The sequence below is a fragment of the Bactrocera oleae genome, chromosome 3 (genome assembly GCF_042242935.1).
Source record: "Bactrocera oleae isolate idBacOlea1 chromosome 3, idBacOlea1, whole genome shotgun sequence".
NCBI classification, from domain to species: domain Eukaryota; kingdom Metazoa; phylum Arthropoda; class Insecta; order Diptera; family Tephritidae; genus Bactrocera; species Bactrocera oleae.
The window spans coordinates 85,923,497-85,939,072 of NC_091537.1; the positions used below are offsets into that span (position 1 = coordinate 85,923,497).

Sequence of the window (15,576 nt, forward strand, 5' to 3'; positions counted from 1 at the left end):
CAAAAAATATCAGACAGTTCTTGTTGAACAGATGCTTCTTTTTATATTATATATATACAATCTATCTATAGGCCAAAAGTCATTTGAAGGCCAAAGTTCTTACTCCCAACAGACTTTGACAAAATGTCAGTGCAATAATGCCATATACCTCCGCGATATCGAGTCAATATCCGATATGCTTAAGGTTCGGGTAGGATGATAAGCCGTGTTCAATCGTGTTTTGCAAGAACAGTTCAGGTTATTTAACGACTCACCCTTTTAAGTTAGTTATTTGGTTACCACTGATTAGCTATTTGCAGCCCTTCAATATATACATATATGCAACTGAATATAAAATATGTATAGAAAAACTCATTTTTGGCTTTAAATGCCGCCATAGTAGAAAATAATAAACAGATATCATCTTCTAAAATGTGGAAAAATTCAATAATATGTTTTCATTAATAATTTCTGCTCTTTAACCTTTTGCGCCAAAATGTAGGCAACGCCTGATATTACACGATTTAAGTATACATCATTTACTTGCAGATATCTAATATACAAGTAGCTAATAAAATTGAGATTATGATGAATAGTGCTTTATACTTTTGTAATATTTAGAGTACTTAAAGCGTTAGCCTCTCACATTACTTTTCAATCTATTTTTATTCATCAAATCATAGCAAAGATTTATACGTTGACACAAACGTATGCAAAATAGTTTTGGTTTACAATTTTTGAACCTATATATTACTTGCAGCACAAATTTATCCTAAATAAATCATATTAATATTAATGAATTCAAATTAAATCAAACGATCACATACATACATACAAATATGTAGAGTTAAGCTTTTGTAATGTCAAAAAAATTACAGCACTTAAGTTTTGTCTATATAATATTGGTGTGTGTATTTGAGTTCGAAAAGCTAGCGCCACTTCATTGCACACATTTGCATTTAGGATTTTCGAATTTGCATACACACTTCGAAATTTGGGATTTGCGGTTAAGGCCGAACACTCGAGCTGTCAACGTTAAATCAAACAAATAACGAAGGCTCAAAATCCGCAAGCATTTGACTATGGTAGATATGACCCATTTATGCACTGTTTACTTATAGTACAATACATTAATGGCAAATTAAATTTTAAATGCATAACTTTCATAAAACTCTTACTGAGTTAGCTGGCCTAAACAGATGACTGGGGGCGAGAGTGAGAGAGAATTTGTAATTCAATCAGCCGAATGCTGAGTGAGAATCAGCAGGCTGTTAGACAAATTTAAAACTAATTTTCTCAAATTATGTATATATAATTATAAATATGTTACGAATTGACTATTGTGCTATCAATTGAAGTGGAAAATATATTGAGAAAATTGCTAGCAGCTTTGTGTATTTTTTGTATAAGCTTAATATCCACTTATCAATTTCAAAAAGTCGCTGTTTGTTTTTATGTATGTATATGTAATACACATGAATTTGAGAATATACTCCTTAAATTGTAAGTGGACTCTTCAAATAGTTTCGGAGCTATGAGCGTTTTTGTAATAATTTAGTGTAACCGGCTCCCAAAACTTTAAACGCGTTGTTCTCGAAACGATGTATTTTGAGTCCCTGAAGTAAATTTCTCCGAAAAGGCTAGACTAAGTGAATTGCTTTTCATACGACCTGCTTAGATTTATTTGTGAAGGAATTAGAAATTTTAGTTATAATTTCGATTCTTCAAGCCACTTTAAAGTATAAATTTTTTTCGCAAATAACGACGTTTTCGACAAGTCCTACGATCATTACCTGTATATATTCATAGTTATAATACTTTTTTTTGATTTTTGTATACGAGAAAGTTTTAAACGGAAAAATCTGCTTCATCGCTAGAAAAATTTTTATAGGTCACCAATTGTTAAAGTACAAGCTTCTTCAAAAAATATTCACGTAAAATTCATTTCTTCTTACTCGCAAGACAGTACAATCCCTAATGGCCAATTATAAACTACAAAGAAAATTAAAGTGTCATTAATCTACATAATATAATATTATGTGTCTTTTTTTATATTTTTTCTGCCTGTAACCGTAAATAGTATACAACAAATGTGCATGTATAGTAGGCAGGTGTAGACACATATCCATACATATGATTATTTCACACGCAGAGCTCACATAGTCTCACAAATGTATGTGTACGTAAGCCTCTTATATACCCAACGGTAATATTGTCAACATCCTCGACATTGCTAGACTGATTAATGCCATATGTCACTTGCCACACGCCACATGTCGTATTTGCCAAGTTCTTTGCATATTTACTAAATCAACCCACTCATTTGCATTGCTCTGCTGCATTGTTGCAACTACATACAGGTTGCAGCATCTGCTACAACAACAATAATACATTGTACGATACAACACAAACAAATGAAGCCGCTATGTGGCGCCTCTCAGCTTGTGGCTAATTTTATGAAAAGCACATACTAACGCGTTAGCGGAAATTACTTCGCTTGCATTAAATGCGGTGGTTGTCTTTCAATTTGTAATTTATAATGGTGCTTGCAGGGAGGGAATTAATTGTAGTCGCATTTTGTTGCTTTGAAAGGTTTAAAGGATTAGGCTTTAAATAAAACTTTTTTTTCGGAATATATTTATACAATGAAGTATGAAGGCGCTCTTTGATGTTGATTTATATCTGCAGCAGGTTTCTCTAATAAAAGAAGATCTCATATACACACAGAGGTGATACGTTCCCATGGCAGTCGGGTCTACGTAACCGGAACGGATCTGAATTTTTATCCATCTAAGGACTGTATACTCAGCAGCATTCCACTAAAATATTTCAGAGGTGTTTTCTGTCTGTTGTTGTTCTGTTCTTACAATAGCCCAGCGGCGATTGAAACCACCCTCCTTAAAAAGGTGGGAATATGGTAAATTATGATGCTTAGGAAGAAATGATTGGTATATTATCAATCTTTACTCAAGTTGTACTAATGATTTCCGATTTTTATTCCATTATATCAAAACATCCAGAACATTTTCTACTCTATTTAAAAGATAACTTTGTTTACTATTAAGTCGCAGCTCGTACTGTCAATATAATAGCCATTAGAGACGGTAAAGTCAAAGTCGGTAAAGACGGTGTCTTTAAGAAATGACGATAGGATGATTATAGGGGGGGGGGGTCTAAAATCTGAAAAAATCGATGACGTAATTTATGGACGGCCCCTAAGTTACATTGAGGTCTCAGACAAACGACATTAATTTTTGAATTCTAACTTCAGAGATTAAGGGTGAGCTTCATATAGTTCCGAGATTGATGAGTGAAAGTAGGTAGGGTTAGTCCTTTTCCTCCTCGATTGAAACCAAAAGGTTTAGTTACAACGTCATGTTGGATCCAACAGTGATAGGTAGTCAGCACTTTTATGAACCATTCTTATAAATGTTCCATGATGACAAGTTCCATGAACTATTATTAAACTAAATGAACTGTGGCTTTCTTCGCTTTTAAGGCTACTTATGGACCATTGATCACAGATCGACACGGATTATGTTAAGCTTTTAAGATTGGATTGGTTTGAACCTTGATCTGGTGGTAGAGGTTTTCCGTCACCTGAGTATACAAGTAAGCAGAGGTTATACGCCACAGAATTGGCTGTTCAAGGCTGCCTCTGTTCCCATAAGGAATGACAGTAGTTCATATATGAGATGACTTCCTCTTTAAACAAAAATAATAATAATCCAACGAACAACAGAAAATGTAAGTCAGAATCGACTTCAAAAGTGTAATGTCTCTAGGATCGGCACTCCTTACCCAGGGTGACTTAACATTCTCCCGTTAGAGACAGTAAAAGAGTGTGAGAGAAATCGTCGGTACTAGCAGAAGAAGTTATGCTAGGCTCATGATTACTTAGGTTAACGCTAAGGGCCCGCTAGAAAGAAAATGACGATTGTTAAGAAACTGAAATCTGGAGTTAGAGACTGAAAGAGATAAGAAACAAAAGTCAATTTGAGAGCCATAATAGCAACTAAAAGCTAAAAGTAGAAACTGTATGCCAAACAACAGAAACTTGGAGAAACAAAAAGACAAGATCAACATACATAGCCTCTTATAGTTACACGCACCCAAACACACGCCTATACACAAACTTAATTCTCATATAGTTCCGTCTTAACGCTCTTCACGCTGCCTTTAACCTTCGTTTCCTGCTTGAATGCGGCTACACTCGTCGAAGCTTAGCTTGTGAGATGAAATGAAAGGAGGAAAGCAAAAAAATGGTGGAAAAAAGTTTGAAAAAAAAACGCCACGCAAACTGAAAGTGACAGTACATGTGTATGTGTGTGTTTGTGTGCCTGTGAAGTGTTAAGTGTTGGCCAATAAGGATAACAAGGGTGCTATGGGTTTTACCGAAAGGATTAGCAATGGTATTAGCTAACGGTTTAGTAACGTTGAAATGCAATAGCGAGAGTAAACAACTAAACGAATGAGAAGAAAGTTTGCATAAAAAGTTACGCACACGTGCTCCGAGTATTTAGAGAGTAGTCTTTTTTTCGAGATGAGATAAAGGGCTGAAGCAAAACAAAAGCATAGTTGATGCAGTATTAGAAAAAGTGTCTGGCTGTGGAAATAATAAATACTGTGTTGAATGGAAACCTCTGATTTTTGTTTACAATTTTACTACGCCCTCTGTTTCTTAACAAAGTCCGATGACGCCACCGTAGATAAATAAGGAAAATATATATATTATAGGAAATAGAGATAAGGTTATAAAATGGGGACGTATTCGATAAGCCATGTTCTTCAATTCTGACAGCAAACTCTGGTCCAATCAATTCAAATCAAGACTTCCAGATGACTAATATTCTGCATATATGAAATCACTGCGCGTACTTGAAGTCGGATGCGCAAACTGTTGATATGAATCACAACTTTTTATGTGCTTAGAATCATGGTTAAAAATTTAATAAAAAGTTTAAACAAAATTGACAACCCTTCTCAAAAATATTTTTCTCCACAAGCTTCACACAAGTTGTTATAGTTTATTTATTTTATTTTACTTCTAAAGGCAGTTCATAAATTTTATTTCTAAACAGAAAATTAACTGAATTTTTAGAAGCACACCTAGAGTGACAGCCAAAAAAAGGAGTGTTTTTATGAATAAAAAAAATCTTACTGTATACATTTTTTTTAAAGTATATCGATACATATTTTAAGATGGCACTTTTTTTAGGAAAGTACCTATTTTTCGAGTCACACGTGATCTCTCATGGCACTTAAAAAGGCCACAGTGATTTCGAAAAGTAGCCTAAAATTCGGCTGCTAATCCCTACGTTTAAAATATTTCGTTTAATCGAAAACGCACACCTAAGACATTGAAAATAAATCAAGTGAGTTCAACACATTTCTCAAATAATACAGAATTTGTACAAAAGTTTCCTGAATTTTCACCTCTCTATTGACGTATTATTATTTATGCCAGTTTGCTTAACAACTCTTACAATTATTTGATGCGATAATTTTGAACAAAAGTGTTGTGGACTTAAACTTGCTTTGCAGGCACTCATTCCCTTTACTCTACTCTAAAATGCGACTTATTAGATTATCCAAAGTATTTATATATATATATTCTTATGCACATATGTTTGTATGTTGTCACGTATTTAACTCAATCAACTTACGATTTGGCAAATTTCGACACGACTATGCTCTTTTCGCTTGTTTTTATAGCTTCTTCACAAGTTAATGCAAGCAACTTTAAGTGAGTTTATCAGCAACCGAACAGTTGCCAGCTGAAAGGAGCAACACGTGGCAAAAGTTTAGCTTTCCATAACCAAAGAAATGGAAACATATTTACATGTCGAATTCACGCAAGCATATATACATATGTATTCTTGTGTATAAACTTCGAATGCGTGGGTAATAACATACTCTGAAATAACATACGTTTCGGTAAAGCTGGTTAGCTGTCAAACACGTGTATGTTTTTGTATGTAAATTTACATTTATACTATATATTTATATATTGGTACATATTATGCATATATATTTATAATATGATATTACCTTTACTGTTTTTAATTTAATTTTCGTTTTTTGTGTTTTTGAGGACAAAATATTGGATAAATATTTTTTTTATTTCGACGCAGTATGTAAAATTTTGGAGTTATGAATTTTTTATACATTTTTTAGTTATCATGTAATCATACTTTTACTTTTGAATGTTTTACTTTTAAATATTCTCGCATTCCACTTGATGAAATTTCTAATTTTTATTATGCTTTCTACTTTTTCCACTCTTTTTGTTTATTTTTGTAACTCGAGTTTTCTGATTTTTACCATCTCTCCTTTGTATACACCTCCATCACTTTCATTTCTTATTTCAATGCTCATTTTTTATCAAATCCCGTTATATGTTCTTGCTGCAATGGGTCACTGGGGATCAACATTACATTTTACCAATTCGGAATGTGATTGTAGCCCCACTTTCTCAACCCTTTCACTTTTTTAAAGCAGCAGGATGCTTTGATGCTAGTCTCCAAACTCGCTTGTTGGTGGAAATAAATGGCGAAAAAACAAGTAATTCAAATGTCACTGTGTGAGTGAGTAGAATCGAGAGGCACTTTGGAGACTTCAGCAAATGTGCAAGCATATATTGCATACAAATAGGAGCGTAATAATGCAAAGAGCCAGAGAGCTTTGAAGGCATTTTAACTTAGAGAGCGAAAGTGCTTTTAGACAGAGAGTTTATTACTGAAAGAAGTAGCAAAGTAACAAAATTTTGATATTTAATCAAATTAAGTCAACATTTAATAAAACAGAATCCCGCTAGAGTTTGTTAGTAATCAAAAGAAACATATTTTTTTCTAAAATATGTATATGGAAGGTGTCATAAAGTTCAGGAATCAGCAACAGAATTTTACCTACCTTAGTCAGCTACGGTTGTTGTAAGACTGAAGTATTGATAACTTTCTATTATAGCGTTTAAAACAGAATGCTGTGAGTTACTTACTTGAAATTTTATTTAATAAGGAACTCGTCTGGAGAAAAATTAAATTGAAATTAAAATAACATTAACCTAATTTATTTTTTAATACGATTAAGTTCTTCATGCATCATTAAAAAGTGTTACTACATTGTGCAAGTGGAATTAAAGTTTTTAAATTTTTAATAAGTTATGAGAAGATAATTTCACAGCCTGGGTGGAATAAATTTTTTTTTTAAATATAATCAGCAACTTATAAATAAGCAAATCCCACTTTCAGATCACTGTATGTCGTATGTGAGTTTGCTAAGGTATAAACAGTATATTCAAAATGCGCCTAAAGTACAATTGAAGAACATACCAACAATAGACTATGCAGAAACGAAATTATTTTTGGTTACATTTATATAATATATTTATTCTAGTTTTTACGACAACATGTGCCATATAAAATCGGTCACAATTAAGGAGCACACTTAGTGCCACAGCCTTAATATGGCAATTTTTGATTATTCAAAAAAAAAAAACAGAAAAAAAAAATCAAGGGTATATACATACTTGTATTAATAGAATACACAATAAAATTTCTGCAGAACATTTTTTTATGTTTTTAGAGTTACAGGCGACTTCTGTTGGCGTTAAACAAAAAAGGAATTCGGGCCTTCTCATGAAAGCATGAAACCTAAAAACAAATTTCTCTTCTAGAAGATACTGTCCCTACAATGATGTACGGTCGAAAAAAATCAAAAATTCACAAAATAGCATTTTTGCTTGTTGCATAAAAGAGCGATATTCAAGTACAATTAAGTGATAGTTATTGATAAAATATTTTGTTGTAACAGTTTAGTGTAAGCAAAATTGGTGTGTGTCTACCATATTACATTTTTAGTTTTTCAAAAATATTTATAAATGTTCATAACAATTTAAAGGGTTGAAACGAAAGAGGAGAATGGTATGAGAAGCAAACTTTATGAATCAGTGAGAATTAATAACTATTTTTGTAAAAAGAAAACTATATTAATAATAAAATGTACAGAATTCTAATTAATGAAATTATTTCTACTACTTGTCTCGTGGTCTTAAAATCCGCAAGTAAAATTTCTAGATTAACGAAACTTTATGCTTAAAACTCTGACATATTTGTGTCAGAAAATAATATTTGAAATAGTTGGCCACCCTATACAACTCTACCTTGCGTTCGTTGCTCACACACTCGCGGTGCACTCACTTGCGCGCTCTCTGGTACACTCAAAGCATACACTGCAGTGCTCAGCAGTTTATTCCATGAACTTTGCGTATTTTCAAAATTTTCCCGGAGTATTTTAGTTCCAACGAATCTCGCAGCTGGCTCAGTTACTATTGAGACGCGCGTCTAATCGGTCGATAAAACGGAAAAACTTAAAACTCAACGCGAGCGCGTGCCTGGGAAAAAAACTAGTAATAGACAACGGCAAGAGAAACAGGATATTTAAGGCAGAGCAATTTTTAGCATTTGTGTCTAAGAAGAAGTCTATTTGGTAATAAATGTAAAAGATTATTAACTAAACAGTTTTGTGGCGGTTAAATTGCTGTTGTTGCTTGGTTAATGTTTATTTGATTTCGCTGTCAATATTCGCTTGTGTATGGCGTGCTTTCATGCGAACTTTTGCGCTAATTAAATACAGTGTAGAGAATTCGCATACATATATTATATACAAGTACGTGTATGTATGTGTGTGTGTGTGTAGAGTAGAGATATTCATGCTATCCATATGTGCGCGTGCTTATATTTACGCTTGAAAGTAAAAGTGTGCGTTGCCGCGAGCGAAATGTGTGCCAAGCAGACACGCTTTTATGGAGTCTGTTTTATGACTTTCGTTTGAATTTTTTTTTTTAGGTGGGATTCCCCATCACTCATAAAGTTGTAAATTTTTTCTAAAATTAACTTTTTCACTTTTTTAATTTTTTTTTTGTTCTACATATTCGTTTGCCATACGTTGCCGTTATCATCCGTTTCCGTCGATGCTTTGCAATCTCTGATTCAAGTCTGTGTGTGCGTGTGTGTTTGTGTATGTGGCACTTGATGTATGTGACATAAATATACGCTTTAAGTGCATTACTACAACGGCCGCGCGTTGTCTAAAAGCAAAAACGTGTTTTAGTAACAGCTGGGTGTCGGGCTGTGTGCGTGTATGTGTGAGTTTATTATCGCACAATTGACATTTGAGACAAAGCACGGAGCATTTGTGTTTTGCGCAACGTGTTGTCGCCAACGTGATTTCCGGTCGCCCATTGAAAGCAACGGCATTTTGAGTTTTGTTATTTATTTGTGGCGTACACGGCGTATGAGTGATATATTTCCTTTGTATTATTATTTAGCCAAATACATTAATAACACAGAGTGCATAGCAAGAAATGTCGCTTTAGAAGATAAAGCAACAAGCGCTTTTGTGTAGCGGTAAAAAGAACGTAGACAACAACAACAACAAATAAATAATAAAACAATAAAAATATTGAAATAACTTAAGAAAACGTGTAAAATCAGCGAAAACAGCACAAAAATTGGGGCAAATTATAAAAACAACAAATCTAAAAAAAAAAAACAAAAAAAACCACAGCAAGCGTCTTTGTATTCATTTTGTTATCCTACATTAGCTATTCTGCCAACGCAACGGAAGTAATCAGCGCCAACTAGGACAATATGACACGCGTGCGACGAATTGTGGTAAGTTATGTGGAATAATTGTGCAAGTTTTGCACTAATGCTGTGTCTTATGTTATGTGTCACTTGTCAAAATGTTACACTAATGACTTTTGTTCTTATTTAGCAAATGACAATACTTTTCCTATATATTAATTATACAGGGTTGCTAATAATGCATTAAAAAGACAATTGAATTAGCACTTAAATTCAAGTTCTTTTTATTTTTTTATAATCCAAAAAATCTTTAACAAAAGTTAATTTCAAATTTTAAGTTCCAAATATTGAATAAAAAAATATTGTAATCCCATAAATCGGATGAAAGTTTAGTATTAATATTTGAGTTTGTAAAATTTCAAAACTACAAATATCAGATTTTAAATCGATATATCGAAATTGAGGAGCTAGTTAGATAGGCAGACAGACGGGCATGGCTTAATCGACTCATCTCGCAATGCTGATCATTTATAGATATGCATATCTTAGAGGGTCTCCGATTGTTTTTTTTTTTGGGCACTACATACTTCGTCACACACTTAATATACCTTATTCAGGGATTAAAATTGTTTATTTAAGTCTCCTAAATACCAATTTGAAAAATGAAAAAATGCTATTTCCAATATTTTTAGATACAAATTAAAAAAATGTGTTTTTCTCAATTTTAAATATTTTGCGTTTGCTTACTTCTTATTCAACCAATTCGGTTATATTTGTAAAAGGAAAGCTTACTATTAATAGAGTTCCAACATCGTTTGACATTCATTGTCTAATTAACATTTAATTAATTTTAATTATACTTATTATTTATACTCATTTTATTTTCAAATTTGGAAGTTTTGCTTTAATTGGCTTAAGTTTTATAAATTTGTAAATCAAATTTTTAGTCCTAAACTTAACAAAAAAATCGTAAAAATATTTTATTTTAAATTTCCAATTTTCAATTCCGGCTTTATAAATTTGGTGTTTTTTTAAGTTGACTACAATTTTATAATATCAAAATAAAAATTGAAAACAAATTTTTAATTTATTTGCATTTTTTCGGATTGAAAAATTTAATTTACATTTCAAGTTCCCATTTTTTAATAAAAAATTTTAAATCTAATTTTTAGCTCAAAACTTTTTAATTTAAAAAATTCGCAATCTGAGTATTTATATAATTACTCGTATACATATCTTCAATATCTTTAAGCAACATATAAATAAAAAAATTTTATTACGTATTTTCCTTTGACTACAAATCACATACTTTTAACAAGCTAAATATTTAGCATACTAAACACTCTAATAAATTCTAATAGTGCGTTTTTACACCCGCGCATGCATTTTGTCTACTAACAATTCACAGCAAATTTAATGAATTATTTCATACAAAGAAGTTTGTATATAGTACATATCAATTCATCTATTAAGTCTGAACTTTTTCAAAAAAGTTTTCATTCATTATTCCAAATCAAATAAACACACTTCATTTGCGCACGTAAGCGGCGATAAACAAACAAACTATGTCGAAGAATGAAATAAACTTATAAAAGTTGTATATTTACGCAAAAGTAATGCCATGTGCGGTAATTGTAATGAAAATAATGTTTATGTATAATTTTGTATAATTTTATTCGGTGCATATTTTACACTGACAGCATTCATTTATTTATGACGGTGTTCTGATAAAATTCTGCGGTCAATAATTTTAAGTTTTAAGAACAATGGATTATTTTGCATGAGATCACTCATATTTATTATGAAATATTTCTGAACGAAAAGGATAACTTGGAAAGCTTGGTAAAAGTTAATATAAAAATTAAAGTATAAAATTGTCATGTTTATGTGTCCCATAATATAAGTTAATCAGTTTTCAATATTGATAAAAAAATTATATATTATATTTCAATATATATTTTTTTGAAATTCAGAGGTTGGAATAGTATTCCACTTACGTTGGGCTCGAACGGTGATGTTTCGATTCTACATGTTATTTATAAATTTCCTCATGTCTTTTTGTGTGTTTGAACATAAATAGTATGCAATGTGTTACAAAATTTGTAATAGCTTTTGAAAAGATCATATACAAATATTGTACAATATTATTGCACAATATTATTGAATAAAATGATTGCTAAATATTATTGAACAAGTGAGTTAATTATAATTTCTGCCTATACAAAAGCCTAAACAGCCATAAATCAGAAATTTGAGCACGTCAATATTTTTTTGAGAGAGTAGTTTAGAGTCTAGACCAGTTTTAAACGAATGAAAGAAAACGTTAGTGTTTCGATGCCACAAGTTATTTATAAATATACCCATGATCATAAATTATATACAACTTATAACAGATATTGTAATAACTTTTAAAATTGATCATAAAAGAAATATTGTACAATATTATTGAATAAAATTATTGCACAATATAATTGAATACAGTTATTCTACAATATTTTTAGATAGTATTATAGCACAATATTTTTGAATAATATTAGTGTAAGATATTATTACGCACAAGAGTCAACTAAAAATTGACAATTTTTAATAAATCGTAATAAATCAGTGGTTAGAGCAAATTTATTTTTCTGCAAATCAGCTGAAAACTGTTTATTACAAAATACGAAAGTATTTACAGAAAAATGTAGACTCAGCGTTGTTATTGAGATTTCAGCAGAAAAGTAGCAAATATAGCAAGAAAGACAAACCATTTGAATAACAGTAAATATAAGACAACATGGCAAGCACATTTGCAGCAGCGAAACGGCATTTATGTGCATAAACGTACACCCACATACATAAACGCGTACTGTGCGTGTATATATATGTGTGAGCAAATAAAGAATGTTATTGTCAAGGACGATATGCCAGCGCCTTCGTCTAATGTTGCCACTCAAAAGTGAGGCTAAGGTTAAGGAGAACAGAAGACATGATTGCTGGCGCATGCACACACACTCATGCACATACATGCAGAAAAACACATGCCAAAAGCGAGCATATGCGATTAAAATTAAAAAAGACAGGCCAGCTGGCAAAAAAGGAAGCAAAAAGATGTCATCAGCATATGACTAAGGAAGAGGGACGCGAAGGCAGGACCCCGTGTCATTGAATGGAGGTCTTCAAGTGAATTTTAGTGGCTGACAGCAGTCTTAGTACAGGTTGTTATTTTCGCTGTTGTTGGCATTAAGCGTCAGTTTTTTGATTGCCACCCACATAGTTGGTTATTCATGCAACTGAAAGAATGAATTTGATGAAAATTTTGTAATTGCCGGTCTTACTGAGAGTAATTGCTTTGACAAAGAGGAGCCAAGCAGGTTAGGGAGGAGTATCAGAGAATCAGAGACACAAATGTCTTTTGACAGCGAAAATGCGGCATAAATCATTGGGTTTAATAAGTTGCGAGAATACAAAAAAATATTTAATATATTTTTGTATGCTTTTGTTATTTCAGCGCGCTTGCTGGGCGCAAAATTATAGTAATTTCCTTGACATCAATTACTGTGTGTGTCTCTACTCCCACTTAAGAGTTGTCTGAAGCACAGCTATGATTAAAGTACATTTATGAAGTGAATTTATGTGCGCTTACAAGCAACAGATTGCAGCTTTTTGTGGTGAATGGGGCGTATGAGTGACATTCTGAATGAACTGAGCCACGCCTATGTAATGTCGTGTTTTTGAAAGTCTGCTTTTAGGGTCGCCGTTATTTATCTAATGATTAATAATGTGCACATGCTAAGTGTGTATTATAAAATTATGAATAAAACTCATTGCTCTTACACTTTCTTATAATCATACTCTCACTTAGAAAAGTCCGTTATGAAATATCTCTTAAATTATTCATATATTTATTAATTGGCAGAAGGTTGTGATAAATCTCTTTACAGTTTAAAATATATTTCTTTTGAAAATAGGTAATGCAATTACTTTATTAACTGCTATTTCCCATTTAATATTAAAAGAAATTTATACATTTAGGCACTTTGCTAAATTATTCAAAAGAATTTTTATTGAAAAGTTTAAGCCTTTTGATCATTAGTTTAACTTGAAAATAATAAGCTGAAGATGCTAAAAAGTTGTGTCAATTAAATTTTTTAATCGAAAGAAACACCAAATAAAATGTAAAAATGTTGCCAAAAGAAAGAAGAAAACTATTAAATCCAAATTTTCTGATTTTTGTTTTTACTGAAATGGTATTAGAAACTATTAAATTTATTAATATATTACATAAACAAATGTTTACAGCAGTAGAATAAGGAAAAAAAACATTAGTACATCAGACATTAAAAGCAAATAGAGTGAGTTGGCTGGACCATCACTCAACTTTAAACAAATTTTATATTTATTTCATCTTCAAAGATATAAATTATATTTTTGTTATAATATAGAAAATCTGGGTAGTATTACAGTAAAATGTTAAAGTGTAAAATTATTGGCCTTCTTTTAGGCGACTACTCATTCTACGATATATAATCTACTCGTTTTTCGATATATTGTGGATTTTTATATTTTTGTGTTTATCGGTTGTGAAAGTTACGTCAGAACCGTAATTAATCATTATAAATGAAGTCCAAACCCAAATTTTTGAAATTTGTTTAACGAAATGTTTTTCGAATTTGTTTAACGAAATGTTGCCTACATTCAGGCATATTTTACTTTTAATAAAAACCAAAACTATTGCCTACATTTAGGTAATCTATGAAAGCCACATCTAAAATAAAAATGGTTGCCTACCTTTAGGCAAAATTTCGAATTCTACTCGTTCTACGATATATTGTTGGTTTTGAGGCGGTAGTGAAAGTTACGTTGAAGTCAAAACCATAATTATTCATTATAAATGAAGTCCAAACCGAAATTTTTTTTTGCCGATAAATAATTTTCGTCGAATTGGTTCAACAATATGTTGCCTACAATCAGGCATATATAATTGTTTTTCAACATATTACTACAAGATAGCTTTTATTATTTTAGGTAAGCTTTTTACTGACAGTTACGAACTACAAAAAGTTTTGCCTACATTTGGACGAAATTTGAAATATTTTCTATTTTTTCTTCATTATTACTATTTCACAATGAACTTTACTGAATTTCGACATTGAACAAAGGTACGTGTATATTAAAAAAAATGTTTATTTAAAAATAGTTTCACCAAAACCGCCTGGAAATGTATGATCAATATTTTGCCACATATTGAGCATTGATACACGATTTGCCGCTGTTAAAAATGAGTTATATGTACAACTTAGCACATATCTTCTCTTTTTCAATTTTAATTTTAATTCCTTTGACTAACTGTTAACAACTTCTTGCACCCAAAGTAGTAGAACTAAAATGTAGTTATATATAGGGGCAACGATTTATCCTATTTTATACACTAGCCGAAACGATTACCTAGTGAAGAAATATGATACTTGTTCAAAACAAAAATTATTTGTAGAGACTATGAAGATAAATATTCTATAAAACTTTTCCTTCACAAAAATACATCGTTCATTGGACTCCAGTCCAGTTCATGGGGACTCTCAATGAAACAAAGAATCGTTTGATTTTTATTGCTTGCATCAACGGCTATTTAAAACAATCTTCAGCGCTTTCTTTGCTCTATCTTTTAGCTGCCATAAATAACTTATAGGGAGTCATAAACAATTCCAAGTTGCTTTATTTTCTTATCTTCATTTGCATTCGCATAAAACCATTTGCAGCTTGCATCTGTTGCGTTGTAACGCGACAATCCACTTACTTATTCAGTGGGCTCACAACTCTCGAGTTGCTTATTTCTGCTGCTGCAACCTGCAATGCCTTGCATTATTTCATTATTTCATTTCTTCATTTCCTTTATCCCGGTGCTTAGCCTCCTTTGCGTTCTTTGAGCTGTGGCTGAGACCAGTAGCAGATATTCAGAAACTTTTACACTTTATGTGAGCAATTTTAATTTAATTCTTTTACTGCAACTTTATTTTTTCACTTCTCTCGC

General features: G+C 31.7%; 1 protein-coding gene and 1 long non-coding RNA gene across 5 annotated transcripts in view; one reads left to right on the forward strand and one right to left on the reverse strand.

Moving 5' to 3' along the window:
- The window catches only part of LOC138856326 (uncharacterized), a 131,754-nt gene that overhangs the window by 35,122 nt on the left and 81,056 nt on the right, over nucleotides 1-15,576 (reverse strand). The window lies entirely within an intron of this gene.
- The window catches only part of LOC106621015 (inactive dipeptidyl peptidase 10), a 70,061-nt gene continuing 62,776 nt past the window's right edge, over nucleotides 8,292-15,576 (forward strand). For all 4 annotated transcript variants that reach the window (XR_011395525.1, XR_011395526.1, XM_070107120.1 and 1 more), the window contains exons 1-2: nucleotides 8,292-8,466; nucleotides 9,308-9,653. The gene's annotated coding sequence lies outside the window, so the exon portion shown is untranslated. The remainder of the gene's footprint in view (nucleotides 8,467-9,307; nucleotides 9,654-15,576) is intronic.